The following is a 25637-nucleotide window of genomic DNA, read 5'->3' as shown; positions in this document are numbered from 1 at the left end:
AAGTTAAATACCTCATATAAATGATAATAATCAATATTCTTTTGCTCAACCAAATCAACCTGTCATAGTTTTCTTTCATTTTTATTATTTCTCCAGTAATAAGCCAACAACATTACATAGAAGCAACAGCATAAGAGTTTAATCCTCACAATTATTCAAATATTAAGAGATCTAATATTCCTGGTTTCTTCTGCCTTCCTCTCTTGTACAGTTATGACTGACGCTTAATCTTATCTTTCCTTATACCTTCCCTACAGAGACTGGTCCTAAGGGATCTTTCAGCAATTCACTGATCACGATTTCACATCATTAGTCTCTTTGGTTTTAAATCTACAACAGAAAAAACACAGTGTCCCCACTTTGCGAAAAGCCCATTTGGAAACCAGAGCTGGGGCAATGCACTGCCAGGCTGATTACCTGGGAGAGAAGAGAAAACAAAGTGAGCCTGGTTTATGGATATATAGCATCTGCGCCTTTAGAGGCGGGGATGACAAAGTAAAGTTATTCTTTTATGAGGAAGGAAGTAGAGACCCAACTTTAACGGCATGTACAATGAGCAACCAGAAGGGTCCAATCACTTCCATGCAAAATATATGAAAAAAATATCAAAAAAAAAATACTAAAACTCTTCCAGATAATAATGCTGTTGTGTATTGACTGCCAATACATAATACTTCATATACATTGTTTATAAAATGAGGTACAAAGAAAATACAAATCTAGAAGAGGAATCAAAATTAAATCTAGATTTGTCTTCTTACAAGTCTATGTTGTATTTACTGATACCAGATAAAAAGAACTAACTGCACAATTAGAAAGTTAATGCACATTAAAACAGTGAGTAAACAAATGTAAATGAGTGAAGGAATTCCATTCAGATAAAAAATTATGAGCAAAATGTCACTGGGAGAAAAAGAAGTTGATAACAGACCACTTATACCTTTCTGAAGCTTATTATAAAAAGCTAAAATACAGTAATTCCTCAGCTACTAACCGGCAACACTACAATACTTGCTTTATTTCTTCCTTTAGTATAATCTGTTGTCATGTACACTGAAGCTCCAATATGTGGCACAAATACATATTTGGGATTTTACATCTTTTTGACGAACTGGCTCTTTTATCATCATGAAATGATTCTCTTTATCACTGGTAATAACCTTTGTCTTGAAGACTTCTTTGTCTGGTATTATTAGAGCCACACCAGCTTTCTTATGATTAGTATTTGTGTACTATGTCTTTTTCCTTCCTTTTACATTTAGTCTATATCTTTATACTTAAAGTACATCTCCCGTAGACAGTATATAATGTAGTATTGCATTTTTATCCAGTCTGAAAAATCTGACTTGTAACTTGTAGTGTTTAGCACATTTACATTTAAGGTAAATATTATCATGGTAGGCTTTGTTTCATCTAGTATTTTTTAGTATTCCATTTCATTGCGTATATTGACTTTTTAGCCATACCACTCTGTTTAGTGATTGCTTTAGGGATTTGTCATGTACAGTCTTAATCTTTAACAGTCTACCTTCAGTCAATACTGTATCTTTTCATCTTACAACAATGCAATTCACGCTATCTTGCTACTATACTGTTTTTTTATTTGTACATATTATAAACCTACAATACATTAACATTTTAAAATATTTATTTATTTTTGAGACAGAGAGGGCACAAGTGGGGGAAGGGCAGAGAGAGCGGGGAAGACACAGAATCTGAAGCGGGTTCCAGGCCCCAAGCTGACAGTGACCCTGATATAACCCATGAACCAGAACCCACAAACCGTGAGATCATGACCTGAGCTGAAGTCGGACGCTTAACCACCTGAGCCACCCAGGCGCCCCAATGTTAACTTTTTAAAAGGGGCACCCACCTTTTATATAGTTTACGTAAAAAAAGAAACAAGAAAAAAATGTCATTTATACAAAGACCAATTCTGGCTCTCTTCAATTCCTTCATTTAGAGCTGACAGGTATGTTTCTGACTAGTATCTCTCCTTTAGCCTGAACTTTAGTATTATTTGTTGTGAAGTCTCATGGTGAAGAGTTCCCTTACCTTTTGGTCAAATAAGAATGTATTTATTTTGCCTCCATTGCTGAGAGTTATTTTTGGTGGATTTATAATTTCAGGTTGGTAACTTCTTTCTTTCGTAACTTTAAAAAAGATAATCCATTGTCTTCTAGTCTCTATGATTTCTTATGAAAAGTATCATCATCATTATTATTATTATTATTATTATTATTATTCCCTTCTGCAAAATACAATGTGTCTTCCCCCCACCATCAGTCGCTTCTAAAATGTTCTCTTTAAGTTTCATTTTCAGCAATTTGACTTAATGTGTTAGTATGGTTTTGTTTAGTGTGCTTGGAGTCTGTTGACCTCCACAAGTCTGTAAAATGTATTGTCCAAATTTTAGTCAAATTTGGAAATCTTTCAACTAACACAGCTTTAAACATTTTTCCGCTGCAATCTCTCTTCTCTTTCTGGAACTCCATTCACACGTATGTCCTACCACTCAATATTAGCATGGCTCTCTGAGGCTTATTCTCCCCCACCCTGAAGTTTTCTTCTGGCAGTTTTCAATATGTCGTAAGGTACTGAATTTTTCCGTTTCAGATTTTCCATTTGATTCTGATTTAGATTTCCACTTCTGTTGAGATTCTCGATCTGGGCATGGATAATGCCCATCTTACCAGAAACAATTTAAAATACCTGACAACTAATTCTGTATCTTTCATCCCTGACTCTGTTCCAATTGTCTTTTTCTTCAAAAGAGGAGTTGCATTTTCCCACTTCTTCATATGTTTAGTAATTTCTTATATAGCTGGAAATTGTTGGTACTATGATGAGTCTCTGGAGTCCCTTCAAAGTGTGTTTTGTTCTGGCATAATGTTAATCTATGGGCAGTTCAACCTGATACTTTGAGGGTTAGTTTTAGACTGTTAGGATGGGTCTAAAATAGCTCCTCCTCGGGGCACCTGGGTGGCTCAGTGGGTTAAGTATCCAACTTTGGCTCAGGTCAAGATCTCATGGTCCATGAGTTCAAGCCCCATGTCGGGCTCTGGACTGTCAGTTCAGAGCTCGGAGCCTGCATCGGATTCTGTCTCCCTCTCTCTCTGTCACTCCCCCACTGACATTCTGTCTCTCAAAAAATGAATAAACGTTAAAAAAAATTTTTTTTAATAAAAAAAATTAAATAAATAAATAAATAAATAAGCAAGCTCCTCCTCTATGAGTAAAGTAACCTTGGTCCTAAAGTATACAACTTTCTGGGGTGTCCACTAATGCTCAAGGTGCCCAACTAGCTCCTTCCAATCTGGCTGGCCAAAATTCTGTGTGACCTCTAGAATCTTTTCTTGACTTACAGGCCCCAGTAGTTTGTTCTCTGAAATGAGACCTGCCCTGCATATGTGGAGTTCAGTATTCAGCCAAAGAATCCAAGGACCCTGTGGAGATTTCTAAAGCTCCTTCTCCAAATAGCTCCCTCCTTTCCAACACCCAGCCTCACAAATTCCAGGTGCTTCAGCAGCCACACACTCCAATCACTGTTTTCTCCACTGCACTAAATCTCTGGTCTCTCTATGAGCTCTCCTTTACTGAGCTTCAGTTTGGAAAGCCAGAGTGAGCTTACCTCTTGGGTTTTCCTTCTCTCAAGGATCACTGTCCTATGCTCTGCTATCTAATGCTAAGAAAACCTCAGTTGCTACATGTATTTTATCCAGTTTTATGGTTGATTATGGAAACAGGATAAATCCAATACTCATTACCCCATTATGGCAGGATCTGGAAGTTAAGATATATCAAAATTAATTTTTAAGTACTTTTTAAGATTATATTAACATATTAAAAAATTGATGAATATAAAAATGAAAAAAACAAAACAACCCAAGACCACATCCAGCAAAGAATTTCTGCTAAATTCTGCTGTGTTTTCTTCTAACTACATTCATACATTTGTACATACCCATGTGTGTAAGATCTTTTTTAAATTAGGGTGAGACTAGTTTATTTTTCCTTTTTCATTTAACACTGCATGGTGGGCATTTTCCCAAGTCCTTATACATTAACTGAAAACAGAATCTTTTATGGCTATATAAAAATCTTGATAGTAATTTATAATTAATAATAAGCATTCTCTTACTGTTGAACATTTAGGTCACACCATTATAAATGAAGGCTTTGTCTTCAAATATCCACATGACTCACTCTATAATTCAGGTCTTTATTCAAATACTACCTTGGTGAGGGTTCCATGACAAACCTATTTAAAACTGTAATCCTCTCCCGGACATACAACTCGGTCTTTTTCCTGCTTTGCTTTTCTTTGGAGAATTTACCACTATGTCACATAGCATATATATTTTTAATTTTATGCTAATTATGTCTCCCTCCACTACAATGCGAGCTTTATGAAAGCAGACCTTTTTGATTAATTTGTTTACTGCCAGACTACTTGCCTAATATTAAGCACTTAATATTAGGTGAATAAACGAATGATTATAATGAATGAATACTGAGAGAGACACCATACAATATGATTTAAGAGAGGCCAAAACAAACAAAAAAATTACTTATAGGAAAAAAAGAAAGAAACATATGTTTCATACAGATGGTGGAAAGAAGTTATTTTGTTTTTTAAGTTTTCTATTTTTAATACCCTTTGCTTTTATGATATAGAAAATAAATGTTCTTTTTTAAAAAGATGGTGCATTAAGATTATATATAAAACAAGAAGAAATGTATATGGATAGAAATGGACTAAAACATCTTTCTGACTCGTGATTCAAACTGTGACAAATCATTATTTAAAACCAACACAAGACTATAAATATTTGCTAACACAGCACTGTGGGAGATACAAAGATGAGTAAGACATGGCTGCTACCCATCAGGGGCTCAACATCAACTGGGAAAGACATACACAGTAGAAAAAACAGTACGTGCAAACTATGATAAGTGCTGTACTGAAAGTACAAGGTAAAATGGGTTGACAAGACACTGGAAGGAATATAACAAACTGGGGTGACCTAATCATGGTCTTGAAACTTGTCTTCAAATATGCAAAGGGAAGAGGTAAGCATTACTGCTAAAAGGTAAGCCAAAGCCAAGGGGAAAAGATAGACGACTATACCCCAGACCTTTAAGAGAACATTATATCCTCTAAAACACCTATCAGGCAAGGGGTGCAAGGCAAGGATACCCTTCAGGGATGGTCAAAAACCCTAAACGTGTGACACAGCTGGACCTAATACAGATAAGATGTGGCGGGTCATATAGTGAAATGGAACAAGTTCGAGGCATTCACATCATAATTTTTGTAAAATTTTATAAAAAGCCCTGTGCTAGTCCATGGATGTCAGAGAAAGGAGGGCAGAGAAGATAAGCTGGAAAGTCAAGCTGGAAACGAATTAGGAAGTGTTAAACTTAATCTGTATGCAATTTTACAAGAAATGTTTTTAAAAGTAAATTGTTTATTTCAGAAAAAAATATAAAATTATTTTGAAAATTATCCATATCATCAATCCCAACATTACTGAAAGACAAGATTTTGGTGTGTTTTTATTCTATTTTCTTTTTCTAAAATTAGAGTTGTGTGTGCAGGTGCATGCAGTGTGTATGTTTGCCTGTATGAAACTGTGTGACTATACCGTAATTTTTGTCTCCCGCTCATGTTCTATCAAAAGTATTTATGTAATGACATACTCTCTTTAAAAATTTTTAATGGCAGTGTAACCATAAAAATTTTATTCTGTTCTGATTGGTCTTTTAATTTGGACTTAAAGGTATAGGTAAGAAAGTTAATACCTAAAGGTGTTTTTGTTTTTCATTTTAAGTAGTAAAATCTCGTTTGTATTGAGATGTTTTCTACTACTTCTCAGAGAAAAAAATCTTCCCCTCTGACAAAAGTTCATTTCTATCTTGTTCTAGTTTTTTTTTTTAATCATCTCCCCTTTTTTTCACTGAACCATTTATTCATCTGTAATTGTTCTCATAACTTGCTGTTGAGGCTCTAAATTTATTACCCCCTCATTCAAACAACTAAGCAAATGCACACTAATACCATCTCTTCAATAATCCTCCTGCTGGTTTTGTGATGACCCTTGTATCATATGTTTGCATTAAAATTAAAATAGATTGATTATGATTTTAAGTTTTAAAAAAGAACATGAATGACAGTAGCAAACAAGATTTCATTATTTAAGATCACTGAATGTAACAGTATTGTATTTGGAATTCAAGGGATGAGCAACCATACAAAACAGCCAAAATACACTAGTCCAAAATATAAAGTTTTGTTTTGTTTTTCAATCTGCCACAATCACTCCAAAGCCCATTCATCTCTTTAAGTCATCACAAAGATTAAACACGTGTAACATGAGCTACATAATCAAGCAGCAAATACACTGTAGCACTGGCATCCTCTAAAACTGACTTTTCTAGCTGGGTTGTGAGTATAGTCCCTAACAGCTCACTGTCTTCATCCAGGAAAGCAGTTTTCTGAGCAACATCGAAGTTCTTCACACTGGGCTGCCGATGCCGGAATACACATTCCAAGTTACTTTTAAAAACTGAATTTAAACAACGCTGGAGAACTTATTCTATTATTCAAATAAAGTAAGACAAAAGCTGTACTTCTTTCTAAACAGGGTGAAACTTTAGTGAATTCACAACATTTTACAACTCACTTCAGGAGTTAGGAATCCTAAAGTGTCCTTTTAGCATCATTCCTCCCCATCTTCAACTGGTTGGAATTGTATCTGGAGACCAAAGCAACCAAGTAATCAGCCTAGCACAACGCTTTCCTTCTGTTAAACTTGCCTGTTGACTCACACCTTCCCTACAGTACATTATTAAATGATTTTACATAATCTTTTTCATAGCAAAGGCTCATTATATCTTTTCTTAAACAACCTCGTTAGGCTTTCAAACAACCTGATAAAGAAATATAAACCTGTCAACTTCTCAGATTCTAAATGTAAGAAAAGCAGACATAAAATTTTAACAAATTATCTAGGTAATTTTTTTTCTTTTATATTGAGGACAGGAAGACAGTGGGAAAAAAAAGGTAAAAGGTGGAAAGGATAAGAACAAGAGCAAACAACAACAAAAAAGAGATGGAGAAAAAATTCAGAGAGACAAACTAGGAGATTCTGAATTATCTGCTATAAACATCTTGTATTCTATTAACATGAGTGCTGTAAGGAAATACTTCTCTTCACAATTTACTGGAAGTTAGTTGTGTCTTGCGTTAGACTGGATGACCCACACTTAATACAAGTTTAAAGATGTACATGTAATAGACCAATGCAGAGAGTGGTCTAGAGTAATGACTAGAAGGAGAGGTGAGAAAGTGATGACTAACTATAAAGATTAGGACAAGTGTAGGCATCCAACATAGTTATCCAGAGAGAAGTCACCTAGGGAAGTACAGAAAGCAAGGAATAGCTTTAGGGTCACTAACAGATGTTATATGCCAGCTTCAGAGGCAGAACTGGAGAAAAAAGACAAAAGGTGATAAAGGAACTGAGAAAGAAAACCTGGACTTAAATGGGCTAGAGGCAAAGATGGAACAAGAAAGTAATTCAGAGAGAAAACTATTAATAAGTGCTTTGTTAAGATGTGCCACTTAACACAACAAAAGTGTGACTCTGATGTAATGCACCCACTAGTATTCAAGCGTATACCCGAACCGAAGTTTTCCTTATCATGATGATATACATACGATATATGTAATGTAACATATAGTTTTGCATATACCGTATGTCCCTCCAGAGAGGAAGAACGTAAAAACAAAGCTGCAGCCCCAAAGAAAAGTGACACCTAACACAGGGATTGGAGTAGAAGTGGTAAACCACCAGCCAAAGAACAAAAGAGAACTTTCTTTCTGTCTGGAAGTTCTTCCTATCTGTTTAATGTAGGAGAAACATTTTAGAGATCTGTGTTTTGTTGTTTAAAAACTTTAAAAATCCCCTAGGAGCAAGAAATAAAATACTCTCCAAGAAAACAAAAGTGATCAGAAAGATTTTTTTAAAGAACTGAGCTAGACATAAAAAAAATACAAGTAGTTAATCTTGAATTATCTGGAAATATATTGCCTTCAGGAAAGAAATCACATCACCCAAAATTAAGCCTTAAGGATCACAGCTAAGTGAATAGGTTGTCAATATGCCAGACTTCTTCATACTTTGTTTTCAACAAGAAGTCAGGCTATACTAATGTGATATGTCATAATTTCCAGAGGTTAAAAAAGTGTGGCAGCAATACCACAAAGCTGTTTTTCTCCTCCCCTATATCACCAGTGAAAAACTGTAAAGAATTTTAACGAATCTCTAGTAAGCATACTGAACACTTCTTTTCAATAAAGAAGCACACAACATATACCAGTAAAACCCATCATACAAGGAGAAAAGGTGAATTTCAGAAAAATGCTTTATGCTTAAAGCTAAAAACAAAACAAAACAAAAACCCCAACAACTTGAGATTATACATACTGATTTAAATTCTGATATAATTTCTCTTTGGTAATGCTGTCTACATTAATAAATTATACATTCAAAAAGGTCATCTATAAACAAAAATTTACAATAAGCTATCCTTTTATACTGCTGGAAATGGTGTATAAAGATTTTTACTTGTAAAAACACTGAAGTTTGCTATTTTTATTTATAACTTCTACTATACTTAGTAATTTATAACTAAAACACACGAGGGGGTGGACAGTGTGACATGGGAGGAAGAATAGCACGAAAATCTGCACCAGACTTCCAAATGACATCTAAAAGAAGTTTGGTAGTTATGGAGTTTGCTCATACATTCACTCATCCTGTACTAGGGAAATAATCTCTAAGTGAGAGAGCTATAATTCCTGTCTTTGTGCTGTTGATATTCCAACAGAGGAGACTACAAAATTATACAATTATTTTATTAGAATTGGAATGTGTGGTAACAAGAATTAGAACCCAGTAGGAGAGTGATTTAAGGACCTCACTATGTTATAGATTCAGGAAAGACTCCTTCCTTTTGTACTTGAGTAGAGCTCTGACGGATATGTAGAAATTTACTTAAGGTGGGGAAGACTGGTGGTTAGGGTTCCGAGAGTATGGATTAGGCAAAAGGACAGCAAGTGAGGGAATGCAGGAAAACAAAACTAATTAGAGATCCCAGAATGGCATTCTAGTCTATTAAAAACAGTACCTAAATGCAATCATTTAAACAAGAGTTTGAGACTTCAAAAATAGTAACATACCAAACTCCACTGCAAAAGGAAACCATCAGTAATAGTAATAAGGCTACTGGACTGTTATAATGATAATCATTTGTAAGTTCTTTAAAACAGTATCCCTACTGTTAATACATAGTTTCATTTTAGTTATTTAAAATAACTGAGTTATATGTAAAATGTTCTATAGTCTAATTCTCACCTTTTACTAATTTAGTTAGGTCATTTATTCTAAATTCCTGATGCCTCATTATATTCAATAGATACATTATGAACATTTAGTCTCTCTGATGGCACATTTAAAAAAATTTAGTAACAGCACCTATGATACTGTACTTAATATGGAAGCATGTCCTTATAATCAAAAAACCTAATATATAGCATAATTTTTTGTTATTATCACAGCTCTACTTAAAGAAAATGGTAACAGTTACATTTATAATTACAAAAGTACTCTTTAAAATCATTTGTAAAACAGAAGTATACAGAAAATGAAATCATTCACAGCTAACTCCAACACCCTGAGACCACCACTTACTAATATTTTTAAATAATTTTAAAAATTTTTAAATAATGCTTCATCTTTTACACACCTACACATACGTGCACACACACCCCTAGTGTAAAATGTCAGTAACCCAGCCTTTGCCCCTCTATAGTTTCTTCTCCACACAGCAGCCCAGGGAGCCTAAAACACCAGTAAGATCATGTCACACCTCTGCTCAGAGACTTCCAATGGCTCCCACCTCACCCAGAAGAAGCACTTAAGTTTTAGTGCTTACTAGACCTGCAAGGCCCTACACAAATCTACCCCTCTTTTACTTACAACCTCATTGCTACACTCTAGCATACTCTCACCACTCTGGCCACTTGGCCTCCTTGACACAGCTTTCTCACCTTCACATTTGCTATTCCCTCTGCCTGGATAACTCTTCCCTCAAATATCATCACGGTTTTCCTCTGTCACAATACACGTAATACAGTTAAGAATTAAAAGTAATCACAGTACCATATGGTGTTTTAAAGTGAAAAAGTTCTTTGAATTTACTGTGGTTAAAGAGTAACAGCCAACATATATCAAGTTCTTACCATGTGCCAGATTCTATCCTAAAGTGTTTTGTATGACTTATCTCATTTAATCTTCACCACTCTGTACAAGGTAAGCACTATTACTATTTCCACTTTACTGATAAAGGAAACAACTTCTAAAAGTTATGGGGACCTGAGTAGCAAACCCAGGCAACTAATTTCAGAATGCATTATGACACATCACTAAAGTGAGCTTCCTCTTTGTGATTCTCATTATTTCTTGCTTTAAAACTTTTAAATATGTTTTTCTTTAAATGAAAGTTTTTATGCTGGACACAGAAATTTTCTAACCATCTTAAAGAAAATTAATTTAGTAAAGTAGTATCTCACTGGCTCAAAATACATTACAGAAAAAAGCAACAGCTCACGTTATGCTCTATAATTATAAATATAAAAAGTTGAAATGTCAGAAAATAATGTGTGCCATAGGAAGACTCAAGTATTTGACCAGCTATGATGAAGCTTAAGGTAATACTGAAACCATTTTTTTTTTTTTAGCCGTAAGCCTCTATACAGAAGAAAGCTCTTTAGCATGTCTAAAGTAATATAAAGATTGGTCCACAAAGGATAAAGACAAGGAAAGACCATAAAGAAAAAGCACAGAGCAATTACAACTTCATTTTTGAGTTTCTACAAATCAATGTTCTACTGTTAAGTCCATCAACATGTAAAACAAAAATACTATCTTGAATGCTCCTACTGCCTTCAAACCTTCAGAAATGATTAGATAAATACCTTTCCATTTCTAATCAATTCAGTCAATATAGTTCACTTTTCAACTGCTTTAAAAAACATCAAAACATCCTAAAATTAAATCATTGCAATTACTGCACAACTTTGAAAGTACACTAAAAACCACTGAATTGTATGCTAATGCAGGTAAATTTAGTGGCATGTAAATTATCTCATTACAACAGTTTAGGGGCACATGGGTGGCTCAGTCAGTTAAACATCCGACTTCATCTCAGGTCATGATCTCACAGTTCATGAGCCTGCTTTGGATTCTGCATCTCCCTCTCTCTCTCTACTCTCTACTCTCTCTCTGCTCACACTCTGTCTCTCAAACAATAAGCAAACAAACATTTAAAAAATCAGAATGTACATAAAATATGTTCACTAAATTACTCATAAAATTAATTCTAAACAGGAAATTAAATACTTTATACACAAAACTGTACACAAAATGGCCATTTTGGAAGATGTGGAGAAAATGGAATCCTTAGGCATTGTTGGTGGGAATGCAAACTGGTGCAGCCACTGTGGAAAACAGTTATGGAGGTTCCTCAAAAAGCTAAAAATAAAACTACCCTACACTCCACCAATCACACTATTTATCCAAAGAATATAAAAACACTAAATCAAAGAGATGCATGCATCCCTATGTTTACAGCAGCATTATCTACAATAGCCATGATATGGAAGCAGCCCAAGAGTCCACCGACTAATGAATAGGTAAAGAAGATGTGGTGTATATATACAATGGAATATTATTCAGCCATAAAAAAGAATGAAATCTTGCCGTTTGCAATGGCATGGATAGAGCTAGAGAGTATAACACTTATTAGTGAAATAAGTCAGAGAAAGACAAATGTCCTATGATTTCATTCATATATGGAATTTAAGAAACAAATGAGCAAAGGTTAAAAAAGAGAAAGAGAGAGACAAACCAAGAAACGGACTCTTGAGAACCAACTGATGGTTACCAGGGGGGAGGTGGGTGAGGGGATGGGTTAAACAGGTGATGGGGAGTAAGGAGCGCGCTTGTGATGAGAACTGGGTGATGTATGGAATTGTTCAACCACGTATTTTACATCTGAAACTATTATACTGTATGTTAACGAGCTAGAATTAAAATAAAAATGTTAAACAAAAACATGGCCATTTTCCCTTTAGATCTTTATAATTTAAGTACCTTATCATTTACATGTAACTTTTAGGTTCTCAAATTTAGTGTTACAACATATTGGTGAAGCATGTTACAAGTAATTGGTTACTAAATAACAAAGTACCGAAGTCAGTGAAAGGTATACTTGTAAACAACATAAGGTTGTCTTGATTTTTTCCCCCCAACTTTTAGAAACCTTTTATTTTCCATCAACCTTATTTCTTTGTGGAAGAGCAGCTTAAGACCACTCAGTAGTTGTTCATACACATTCAGTGGCCTGAGCAGTGGAAGCTGCAGCCCTTCCGTGGCGGGCAAGTGTTCCAGTCTTCAGTAGGGAACTGTTAACGGAGCACAGAGGGCATCTGCACACCTTTAGACCAGTCTGCGACTTCAGGTTGAGTAGCAGTGAACTCAGGAGCTGGAGCAGTCCATTCACCCTGAAATTTCTCCTTTGTCATAACATTTTCAGCAGTGGCCTGCTCGTCCTTTTCAATCTCTTCAGGATCTCTGTAGAAGAAGAAATCAGTCATGACCTCCCATGGGTGTTCACGGGAAATGGTGCCATGAACGCACAGAAATTCTGGGGCCAGTGTCCACCACCCCAGACACAGTGAGTGGGTTCCCTTCTTGTTGCAAGGGATGGCAATATCCATGTAGCAAAGAGGAGAGTCTGTGTCACACAGAGCAATGGTAGGCAGGTTAACATAAGACGTTTCACTCAGAGGCTGGTGGTCAACCCTGGAATCAGTAACCACCAGAAGTCTTGGTTGCAGAAGGATGCCTGGATCTGGCTAGTGAAGGTTCCAGGAGTGAAGTGGCCAGCAATAAATTGGCTCCAGGGGTGGCAGCAAACTTCAGCACAACTAACTGGCCAGTATTCCTGGATGACAGAGCACTGACATCAGCGGGGTTTTCAAAGGCAACAATGGCAGGAGTGCCTACAGAAGCTTCTCCCAAGTTCTCTTCAGATTTATGCTATAGATGTCATCATTTTTCCTTTTGGAAAGTCAAGGTTGGTGCCACTTAAGTGGGTACCTGCTACAAGGAATTTCAATTCGTAAGCCAAGGTTGGAATTTGGAAGTCAAGGTTGGGGCCACTTAAGTGGGTTCCTGCTACGAGGAATTTCAGGGCATCTTCCTCCTTCATTTGCAGACTATCAAGAGCTCTGGACATCATGGAAGCTTTTTTTAAAGTTATGAGGGGAACCCAGAACACTGGTTGGACCCCTCTCTGGGCAGCACAGAAAGGCAGTTGTTTTGGTTTTCTAATCTACTGTAACAGTCTCTTTTAATTGGCGTATTTTGAACATGCACAGTTGAAGTGATTACTGATACAGTTGGATTAATATGTACCATATTTTAATGATTTACTATTCATTGCTCTTTTTCTTTGTTTTTTATTTTTTTGTCTTCTCTATTTCTGACTTCTCTCGTTTTATGTGAACACCTTATATGATTCTATTTTCTTTACTCTTTTGGCATATCAATTACACTTCCTTTCAAAATCTTTTCAGTGGTTTGCAATATACTTTTATGACTAATCCAAGTACACTTTGAAAACACTATACCACTTTAATTACTACAAGTACTTTCTAAAACTATTCCCAATTCCTCTCTCCTGTTCCTTATGACATTGTTGTCATTCATTTATTCATAAGGTATAATCACCAAATACATTATTTTGAACAAACTATTATCTGTTAGATCGATTAAATGTAAGAAAAATGAAAGCTTCTATCTTCATTTATTCCTTTTCACTCCTTTATGTAGATCTAAATCTTTGACCTATATCATTTTCTCTTCCTTTGAAGAACTTGTAACATCTCTTGCAAAGCAGGTCTACTAGTTACATATTCCCTCAATTTTGGTTTGTCTGAAAAAGATCTTATTTCTCCTTTACTTCTGAAGGATACAGACACGGAATTCACCAGATACAAAGTTGGTGGTTTTCTTCTTTCAACTCTAAATACTTTACTCTCCTTGCTTGCTTGATTTCTGAAGAGAAGTCTGATAAAATTCTTATCCTTGTTCCTCTATAAGTAAGGTGGTTATTTCTCTCTGGCTTCTTTCAAGATTTGATCTTTGTCTTTAATTTTCTGCAGACTGAATGCAATGTACCTAGGGATAGATTTTTGTTTATTCTGCTTGGTATCTCTGAGCTTCCTGGATCTGTAGTTTAGGGTCTTTAATTTTTGGAAAATTCTCACCCATTATACTTCAAACACTTCTGGTTTCTTTCTCTCTTCTCCTTCTGATATCCCAATTGTGCTTATGATACACCTTTTGTAATTGTCCCACAGTTCTTGGATACTCCGTTCCATCTTTTTCACTTCTTTTCTCATTGCATTTTAGTTGTGGGAGTTTCTATTGATGTATCTTCATGTTCACTGATTCTTTCCTCAGTTATGGCCAGTCTACTGTATAGGCCCAATGAAGGCATTCTTCATTTGTTACAGTGTTTTTGATTTCTGGCATTTCCTTTGGATTATTTCTTAGAGCTTCCATCTTTGTGCTCACATTACTTATCCATTCTTGCATGATGTCTACTTTTTCCATTAGAGCACTTAGCATATTAATCATAACTTTAAATCCAGGATAATAATCCCCAAATCTGTGTCATATCTGAAACTGGTTTACCTCTTCAGATTGTGGGTTGTTTTTGTTTGTTTTTGTTTCTTTTTTGTTTTTATGTTTGTGTCTATTTTTGCCTTTGAGCATGCCTTGTAATCTTTTCTTGAAAGCCAGATATACTGTTGGGTAAAAGCAACTCTAGTCAACAGGCCTTTAGAGTAAAGTTTTGTATTTATCTACTAGGATTTGGGCTGTTTAACTGTTTGCTGTAGGTGTGGTGTCTAAAGCTAAAATTTTTTCTAACGTCCTTGCTTTTGTCTCCCATGTTCTCTTTGGGAATCCCTAAAGACTCTTTAAAAAAGGTGTGAGGCTTACTCTTGTTTTAGATGCAATCCTGTTATCATACAGGAGCCCTACTGACATGGTGGTAAAGCTGGAGAGAGGCATTCTATTGTTCTATAATTAGGTCTCAGTATTTTAGTGAGCCTATGTTGGATACTTCCCTTTCCCCAGGTCAAGAAAGCTTTGGTAAAGCCCCTGTTAGTTAGGCTCTAGTAAAATATTTTCCCTTGAAACAGGCCTGTTAAAAATAATAGAGAGCTCTGGGTATATTTCAAAATGACTACTTTTCTCCTCCTCCTTCCCTGACCCTTCCTATAAACTCCCCACCCACTGAAGCCCTCCCTCACTATGCAAGCAGTAAAAGATTTTTCTCTGATCCTCACAGGGAGAACCTGGTAGGTCTCCTGGAAAGTGTGGGGATACCAGTCTAACACTGGGCCTCCTCTGTTTTCAACACTCAAGCTAGGCCACCCAGAGCCTCTAGCATTTAATCCATCAGTTAAGTTTAAAGTGTTCCTACCTATAGTGGCTTCAGTTATGGGGCTTCTACTCCTGGCTGCTGCTACCCATCAGCTTTGATTCTCTATCTGCCAGTCTCCAGTTTTGCAGGCAGCAGTTTGCCCTGAATTTGCCTCAATTCTCTGACGCATCTAAGAAGAGCTGCTGATTCTGTTTGTTCAGCTTTTTTTCTTCTTGTGATGACAGAAGTGAGGACTTCCAGCTCTTTATGTGTCATACCAAAAACGTTAAGTCAATATACTTTATTATCATAAGAGCTAAGGTAGGACTATCTCTGGAATATAACTCTTACTTATTTGCATTTTAATATGCTTTACACATAATCCTGGGTTTACCTAAGAGAGAATTATAAGACAATAATAAGCAGGTGACTATCATCCATTGTTTGTCAATAAGAGAGTGAAGACTGAGAACCACTATTGCAGTTTGGGATACAGAGGTCCACAAACTGCTGCCCAAGGGCCAAATCCTGCCAGCAATGGAACAAATCTAGCCATTCATTCATTTATATACTTGCATATGTATTGTCTGTAGCTACTTTCCTGATAACAATGCAGAGTAAAGTAGTTGCAACAGAAACCCTATGTCTTACAAAGCCAAAAATATTTACCATCTGGCCCTTCAAAGTAAGAGCTTGCTGGCCCTGGGTTATACATGTGATCTCTGGTATTTTGTATGTCTGCCTGTCTTTTCATTGTTGACCAGGCAGAGTGCAATGATGACCATGTACTATCTATTTTTAATGTTTACTCATGGAGTCATCCATCAATTCATTTAATATACAATTGCTGAGATTAAAGAATCAGTTTAGTGGAATTTTTTGGCAACACAGTGTAAATAATATTATAACAATTACACTCAAATACTATGAAAAATTAAAGGAGTTATTAACTCTACTTGGGGTACTCAAAGTTTGAAAGATTAAAATTTTGCCACAGAGGACTCTGGCTTACTACTGTTTATTAGAAGATATATCCTCTAAGCAAGTGATTCTCAAACTTCTGTATTAGAATCATCTGAAGGGCTAATAAAACAAAAGTTGCTGGTTACACCCCCAGAGTTTCTATTCCCGTAAATCTGAGGGAGCAGCCCCAAAATTTACATTTCTAACATGTTCCAAGGTGATACTAGTATGATGCTAATATAAAGAATGGTTGCTCTAACAAACCAAGTAGCCTCATATAAATACAATTTTAAAGCTAAAAGTGTACCTTATTTTTTAAATGTTTATTTATTTTTGAGAGAGAGAGAGAGAGAGAGACAGAGAGAGAGACAGAGAGTGAGCAAGGGAGGGGCAGAGAGAGAGGGAGACACAGAATCCAAAGCAGGCTCCAGGCTGTGAGTTGTCAGCACATAGCCGAACATGGGGCTCGAACCCATGAACTGCAAGATCATGACCTAAGCCAAAGTTGGGAAGCCTAATGACTGAGTGAGCCAGTTGCCTTTGAAAGGGTCTTTCAAAGATAAACTAGTTGTTGTACCTCTCTGAAATAAAGAGTATCAGACTAAAAAAAAAAAACCAAAAAGTCTCTGACGTCAGATAAATAGAAAGGTCCAATAGACTGTAACCTGTTTTATAAATGTGAAACACTTTGGGCCCTCAGAATTGCTCTCCTATTTTGGTTATTCCCTCGCTACTTCCCCAATAAATCCATCTTCCTCAGTTATTTGCCCTAACTCATAGGGTTCATTTGCCGTCTTCAGGCTGTGGCCATGACTCAACAAGTTACCCTAGCTTTGGGTCTTGGCTCCAGAAGTAAGTGGGTTAAATCCTCCACCAGAACCCAACTTTGAAGAAGCTATCTCCAGGTTAATGTTAAGGGGTTCTTCAAAATTCCAACTTCACCTGTTAGGAACGAGGCTGGAACACAAGTAGCTGATTAGCCCACAAAACCCTAACTAAAATACTACTGTATACTCATAAAAGATTACTAAACTATGTAGTAGTCATTTGCTCAGTATTTTAAATTTTTTTTTAAAAGTTTATTTATTGAGAGAGAGAAAGAGAGCAGGAAAATGAGTGGGAAAGGGGCAGAGGGGAAGAGGATCCCAAGCAGGCTCTGTGCTGTCAGCGGAGTAATTCCACAAACCGTGAGATCATGACCTGAGCCAAAATCAAGAGTCAGATCTTAACCAACTGAGCCACCTAGTCGCCCCTGCTCAGTATTTTTAAAATGAAGGACACAATAGCTCTTACTTGGGAGGTATATTATTTTTTAATTTAGATATATACTGAAAAATATTTGATTAGTAGTACTGAAACACTAAATAAAAGATTACTTCAGTTTCACCAATGCAAATTAAAAAAAAAAATCTATTGCTTTAAGTCCTCAATTCTGTAAAATGCAGCTTGAGTTTAATAACTTATTTGAGCAGAAAATTACCACATCAAATGTGTAAAATACAGAACCATTAATATATAGAAAAAAATCAAGTGCCTCTAAGAATGTAGTAGACAAAAACAGTATTCACTAGTACCTACTGTTCAATGAGAAATAGATGCAAAAGGTGTTGCCCCTGGCTTCAAAGAACTTGCTATTGATTAAACATCACAGGACAAAAATTAAATTGATTACATGCTTAATTGTACAAACATCAATATACAGTGTGAGGTCAAGAAAAGGTCAACATGGACTAGAGTAGCTAAAGAATGTTTTATTGTATGATGATTTGAGCTAGTATGATGATTTGAGCTATGACTTTAAAAATGGTTAAAATGTGATTAAGTAGGATTTGGATACAGGCAAGTAGAGATTCCAGAAAAGATATAAAGCAGGAATAAAAGGAGGACCACAAAATATAAGGCAGACACTGAAGTGCTAGCCGGACAGAAGTTCAACGCTGATGAACAGAAAGAAATCAGGCTGTACTGACTGCATGGGGCCAGATTATACAAGCCTTTGAACCTGACAGCAATTTTTGGTATGATATGGTGGGCAACATGAAATTATTATAGGTTATTAGAAGGAGACTACATGGAAAAGGATATTTTTGAAGACTTATTTTGGCAGCAATATATAGCATAGTTCAGAGAGGGGAAAGGCCAGAGGCAGAGGCAACTATGGTGCCACTGTAACAATCCAGGAATGAGATGGTAAAGCACTGGACTGTGGTCCTGGCAGTGGAAATCTAGGGAGTAGAAGATAGGGAGAAATGTTAAGTGACCCTGTGAACTTGGCAATCTTAAAATATTGGGCATAACGATAAGAGAGAAAAATATGAAACCAATATTACTAGCCTGACAGAATGAAGAACAGGTGGCATCTACTACCCAAAGAGGTAAAATAGTTAGAAATGAAATCAAACTGAGGTAGCAAACACTGTGGCACAGAAGATTACTGTGAAAATGCCAAGTTTACAAAGACAGTGGTAGCTAGCTACCTGTACTCTAGCAAATGAATCAGTAGATGTGATTAGAGTTGTCTGATCAGTCCATCTATTTGTGACTTTATCAAACAAGTGAACAGAGAAAAAAATGGATGGTTGAGAAATAAGTGCCTGGATATTCACCATTAAAGGGCATCTAGAGGAAAGAAGCAGGAAAACTAAAATGTTAGTCAGAAGTAAGGTCCATGAAAACAAAGATCTTGTATCTTTGTCCATGGAATCCCCAATACCTGGCAGAGTAGCTGACACAAAGGCAGCTCTCAAAAAGGAATGAATGATAATTCCCAAACTACAAAGGAATCCTATTAAAAACTACAGCTGAAGACACGATAAAAGATAAAGACTGAAAACAAAGGCCACTGAGTTGGCAAGAAGAACAGGAAGCCAGACTGCAAGAGTCAAAAAGGACAAGAGCAGAGAGAAGATCTAGTGGAGTGAGGGTGGTGAGCTGATGGACAGATGGCAACCAAAGGGAAGAGCAGCAGGGTAGACAAAAAGCATTATTTTACTTGTTTGGGTATTTTTCTAAATCAAAAATTATACTTGCTCATTCAAGAAATTTTCAAGAATATATAAAGGCGGGGGTGGGGGGGAAGCATACATTTGTTCCACCATCTAAGTGCAAAACAGTTAACAGTTTTAAAATGTATGTTCAGTTATTCCTCCAAATATATAAGCGGGCTTACAAATCAAACAACAGGATTATAAATGAGGGACTGAAGGGGAGGGAAAGGAGTAAGGAAAATAGTAAAACCAGGGATGCGACTAGCTAGCAATGGTTACCACGTTTCTTAAATCTTTTCTTAGTGGTCAAAAAAAACTGCATTTTTCTGCTTTATTTTTTATTATTGAGTAAGGATTTTTGCACTGTTAACCGTTTATATTATTATTCTTATAAAATGAGTATTTGCATTCTTCATTCACTTACCTAATGACTTTTTTTCTTAGACTATGAATGAGCTCTTTAGGTCACTGAAAGATCAACTCTTTGTTTTACTGCAAAAACTTTTCTCCAAGGTTGTTTGCTGCTGCTTTAAGGAAGTCATAAGCATGTATAAAGTCACAGGAAAAACAGCCTGTGGAAAAGAACAGTTTGATGATGCTGACAGAAAGGGTATGTATTAGAACAAATTCCCTAAATATATGAAAAGGGATGAATCCAAAGGGGAAAACAAATTTCATCTGATAATGGAAAAGTACACAGATACAGATGCTAAGACACAGGATCCAAAATATGAGCTAAGTGAGGTATACAGAGGATCCCACATATAGTTGTATTCTGATCCTCTTCACGAAGTGGCCATTATTCAAAGAGAGTCAACTCAGGGTACTAACAGAGCAGTTCCTGGTCCTCTGCCCCAGTTCTCAACACGCCCATCCTTTCTTTCTCTATTATTACTTTATTTTTTTCTTCTACCTTTGCACATTAAAATTTAGATGAGAGAACTGTGATTGGTGGAAACCCCACTCCCCAGATAAGCAAATTTTGACCTAAGCTATCTTCCCCTAATTATTCTCATTACTGGTAAGGTTTACTGCCATCAACAACTGTGACTCTAATTCCTGCTAGTGGGATATTAAGTTGTATTTGGATCAATAGTCCATCCCTTGATTTTTAAGGTCACCATCAGATGGTTATGGTCACCATCCTGAATTTTGCCAATAAGAGTATTATATCTTACTGAATCCCTCTGAATCTAACTATTTTTTAATTTAATTGATTATAGCACACCATCGCTGCATTTAACAAAATCTTACTTTTGTTAAATTCAATTAATGATGCATGCAACTACCACAAAGGGGTGAATGTATTAAATGAGGAGTAGTGTCTTGTTACTTTTTAATCCTCCTGACTATATATAATATACATTAAAATAAAGATATACTGTATTCAGTTTTCCTCAACCACCTGATTCTGTAAATTCAAGACTAGTTTTTGACCTTCTCACTTCTCTGAAAACTTGTATGTACAGAATTTGGCCAAACACTGGTTGTTAATATCTCTTGCTTCAGAAAAAGGAATCATGTATCTAATAATATCACAGTAACATTTTAGATCACAGACTGCTTACATACATATGCAATTAATAGATCTAATAACTGCAATCAAATTAGTGAAGTGATTCACTTAAATTAACTGAAGCATCTTGTTCAAATAGATTTCCCAGATTCCCAGAAGCACCAACTTTACTTCAAGCAAGAGGTCAATGAAGTGACACTCTTATCCAATTAAATTTTTAAAATTCCATATATACTGCAAAAACAATGGTAAGTACTTGGCTACCCCATATAAATAAAATATTTTACTGTCATAAATTATTTATTATGCAGTGACTGCTTTGTTTTAGGTATATTCAGTCTCTGAATTCCTATGAACCTTACATACTAGAAAATGAGAATATTTCATTTAAATTCAGTAAAAATTCACTACATTGGGATCATCTCAGGTAAGGCCAGTCTAAATCACTGAAAAAAGTTAATTCACACAACTGAGATCATTGTTCCCCGAGAGTTAAGAAAAATTTCATGGAAACAACAGACATGAATCGAATCTTAAAGTTAGTAGACCCTTGTATCAGAAGAAAAAAGAAAGGTTTTTAAAGTAGCAGGTAAAGAGACCAGCACAGGCATACAAAGAGAAACACGATAATAAAAGCAAAGAAAAAGGGTTAGTGCAAACTGCAGTCACCACTTAAAAGAGTAATCCCCTGTTCTCATCTTGTAGCTACTTGACAGTACAAGGTGATCAAAGTAGGAAAGCCACAGAAAAATAAAAAGAATACAAGTACAGAAAGAAAAACACAAACCCAAGTGCTCTCGATGCTTGGTTTGTATCTTAAAATGAGGCCTCATAAATTCCAACACCACAGCCCTAGAGACTCATACCCTCCCCCTCCAAGATAACCAATAGTTCACATTGATCCCCATGCTCTTGGTAGGTATCAGTAATCAATCAGACTTAGCATGTAAATTCAAATCAATTTGTTAATCCTGTGTTGGAATTAGTGTAAAGGTATCCTTTGCTATCTGAACCCTTGCTATCCAAGCTCAGACTACGAATGGGTTCAGGTAAAAAAAAAAAAAAATTTTTTTTTTTTTTTTTAAGACAAAGCTATTTGGAAGAGATGGTATTTCACACCATATGGACTCTTGCCTTCCAAAATTCCAAGACATAACAGATTGGAATCTGTCACTCTGACCTCTCGCTCTATGAATTCAGAAACCAGAGACTCAAATAGCAAGGAATATCTTCATGTTTTCAGTTTGTTTTAAGATATGAGGAATATAAAACCTCACCTCCCACACAATTTTTCATAATATATAGAGAAGCTATTGTAATAGATGTCTGAAAATGGTATTATGCATAATTAACCAAACCTCGTTGTCTTCTATTTCCTCTTATAAATAGGAGGTATTAGAGTCCACTATCAGAAAAAAGTAAATGTCTCAAGAAAGAAAAATTAAATGTTTTAAAGTTTTTATTCACATGGGTTAAGGTTAAGTGTTAACTCTCTTATTAATCTCATAGCCAGCGCACAATGCATTCAGGCCTCAGAGCTTATTGTTCCTTATTTATTAACTTGCCCAGGACAGGAAGATCCTTCCTCCTTTTGGTTGATGCTGCTCATCTTTAACCTGAAGTCTTAGAATCCTCAATAAAGCAGAAGAGAAAGCAAATAAATACACACAGGCTGGTGAAAAAAGAGGCGCTGGTTTAGTTTGGGCAGAGATATGGAGTAACCATCTTACTGTTTTGTTCTTTACACTTATAAAGAATACACTATCACAATAACACATTAAAAAGTCTACCCTAGGGGTGCCTGGGTGGCTCAGTTGGTTGAACCTCTGATTCTTGGTCTCGGCTCAGGTCATGATCTTAAGCTCTTTAAGATCGAGTCCTGTATCGGGCTCTGCACTGAGAGCGTGAAGCCTGCTTGGGATTCTCTCTCTCCCTCTCTGTCTGCCCCTGCCCCACTTGCACTGTCTCTCTCTCAAAATAAATAAATAAACATAAAAAAAAAGTCTATGTTAGGTGAAGAGGAGAAGTAGTGAAGCTCCACCCTATACTAAATAATTCTGAAAACACATCTTTCTTATTTACATAACCAAATTTATAATATAACATCCACTACTGCCTTAAAATGTTACACTATTACTACAGGAAAAAGTTCCTATGTGAGGTGCTTTTAAGTACTGAGCACTTCTTTATAATTATAAGCAAAACAAAATGAGCACACAAATAATCCCCATAGTGCAATCTCTCAATTAGTAAACTCCCCAACAACAGGGATTACTGCACAGACTTACATATTTCTGCACAATCAACGGCTCTTAGAATACTTTAAATGTAATACATGCTCAATAAATATTTGCAGACAGAATCTCACATAACAGAACTCTTGCATAAGGTAACAAAAAGTGAATAACACCTTCAGATAGTCCTGGGCTAACACCCAAGAAACACTGACAAATCCTAACAATTCGTCCATTGAAAATGTTCTGTTGATTGCCTATGACTAGTTAATTCTGTTAGTCTTTCACTGTGCTTATGGTATGTTTTATTATTCCTGTCAATATTAATTTAGTAACACAGTCATAGAAAGTTAAGCTAAAGGAACTTGCAAGGTCATCTAGTATAAACCTTTCATTTTACAGACAAGGAAATGAAGGTCTACTTTTCTCACAATCAACACTTTGGCACTTGTCACCTCTTTCCCTGGTTCCCTAACTAAATAAAAGAGACATTTTATTGCACTTTTTTGCTTAGGTTAACATTACAAGTGAAGGCACATTCCTCAAATGCCAGTCTCTAGCATAGTATGTTGCATACAGCAGGTAGTCAGTCAGGTGAGTACTTACACACTGTTCTTGCTCAGTGTTCAAATTTCAGTAAATGACAATGTTCATTTTAATTATTTTCATTTGTACAATTTTTGTGTGCAACAATTGTTTTTCTAATATAAAAAGTGATCTGACACAAGTTTTTACTCAAAGCATTATCATTCATAACATAAAATAACTTGTCTTTTCTACCACAGTGAAGCTCATTTTCCCCAATAACACCAAAACTAACAGTGAGACAGAAACCAAATCAGTTTTGCACATAACATTCAAGACACATCCCCGTAGGGAGATCGAATTGGTAAATTATACACACACACACATCCATTACCTAAGAGCTAAACATTAGGCCAGGGGCTTGAAACTGCTTTACTTGCCTTCCTGGTCAATAGGGAAAACAATTTTATCAGTTTCAAATCACAGAGAACAAGGAACTGCCTTCTTTCTGAAGTCACAAACTGTTGGGATGCAACCATCACATCTAGTCTCAATACAGGACAAGCCCCATGTTCAACCAACTATTCAAAACTATATGAAAGCCAGGTAATGTACTAGTCAGTCTCTAATTTTAAAGCAAAGTGAAGATCAGGGACTTAAGGTTACAGTAAACTCTAAAGTTATAAGCTTTATAGTAAATGTTTCCCACTGCAGTTGAAGGAACAATAACTATTCTCAGAGCTCATAAATGCCCTGACCCAGAACCAAGGACAAAATGGAACTGCTGAGTTCTAGTACATGGGACAGAAATCAGGTCTAATACGGCTTTACCATGTAAACCTTGTGGATCATCATACTTTGCTCTCTGTAACTAATATATAAAAAAGTAAAACAAAACTGTCTAATTTGGGTTTAAATTGAATTTAGAAAACATCCAAAAGGTCCACATACATAATTTCACTTTGATTATAATTTTAACTCTAAAATGCATGAGATTCAGAAGTCTGTATGACTTACCAGACTGAATACAGACAAGAAACTCTGGCACCAACACTGCTTCCAAGGTCTGATAATTAATGAGAGGAATCCTATCTTTCCTGTCATTTAATTTATCTGTTTCCAAGAAGTAGGTAAGGACAATGACACATCTTAAGGACTGTTTAACAAATGGTTTGTAAGGTCTTACAAATAAATAAAGGGTTATAAACAGGCTTATAAACAACTGATAACTAATTCTTTCAAAAATCCCTGAATTTGTTTCTTGAGTAAATACAGTATTAGAACATTCTCTACAGTAAAACATCAGGATTTCTTTCAAATTTCTAGATAAAGGTTTGCTGTTTATGTTACAGCCAAATTGCAAATGTTAATCACTCACACCCATGTAGGTATGATTATTCTCATAACTAATCACAAACAGGCAGAAGAGATATCAAATGTAATTTTTTTCTATCCTATTTTTTTCACAAGAATTTTATTCTATCAGGATTTCAAGTAAAACTGCTTTAAAATGGAAACTAAAGCAGTGTGTGTGGGGGGGGGTATTTTTAACTAAACACAAATTCTCTTTTTTTCTTCTTTAAACTACGAAGATATTGGGAGACAAGAGGAATGAAAAACTTGCTTTGGTTTTTTGGGGGTTTTTTTTTTTGTTTTTTTTTCGGTAACCAAACAGGGGTGCAATGTTAAGTTCAAGCAGTTTGCAGTGAGGTTAGCTGTGGCTGTTTTAGGTTGCCAGAACAGATTTTTATTTAGGAAAAAAACACAGGTTACTAGTTTCATTTTTTTAATGCAAAGTTTATATTAGAATCCTATTATTTAGAAAATAACATTTTCACAGCATAT

General features: G+C 35.8%; 1 protein-coding gene and 1 pseudogene across 4 annotated transcripts in view; both read right to left on the bottom strand.

Moving 5' to 3' along the window:
- Positions 1–25637, bottom strand: part of RFX7 (regulatory factor X7) — a 132240-nt gene that overhangs the window by 102633 nt on the left and 3970 nt on the right. The window contains exon 2 of one of the 4 annotated variants that reach the window (XM_053223984.1): positions 19942–20089. The exons of the other annotated variants lie outside the window; for them this stretch is intronic. The gene's annotated coding sequence lies outside the window, so the exon portion shown is untranslated. The remainder of the gene's footprint in view (positions 1–19941; positions 20090–25637) is intronic. 4 annotated transcript variants of the gene reach the window in all.
- On the bottom strand, positions 2599–19947 carry LOC106980638 (40S ribosomal protein SA-like; annotated as a pseudogene).

This window comes from Acinonyx jubatus, chromosome B3 (genome assembly GCF_027475565.1).
Source record: "Acinonyx jubatus isolate Ajub_Pintada_27869175 chromosome B3, VMU_Ajub_asm_v1.0, whole genome shotgun sequence".
Taxonomy (NCBI): domain Eukaryota; kingdom Metazoa; phylum Chordata; class Mammalia; order Carnivora; family Felidae; genus Acinonyx; species Acinonyx jubatus.
Note: the sequence above shows the minus strand (reverse complement) of the source record. Positions and strands in the feature narration are given on the sequence as shown.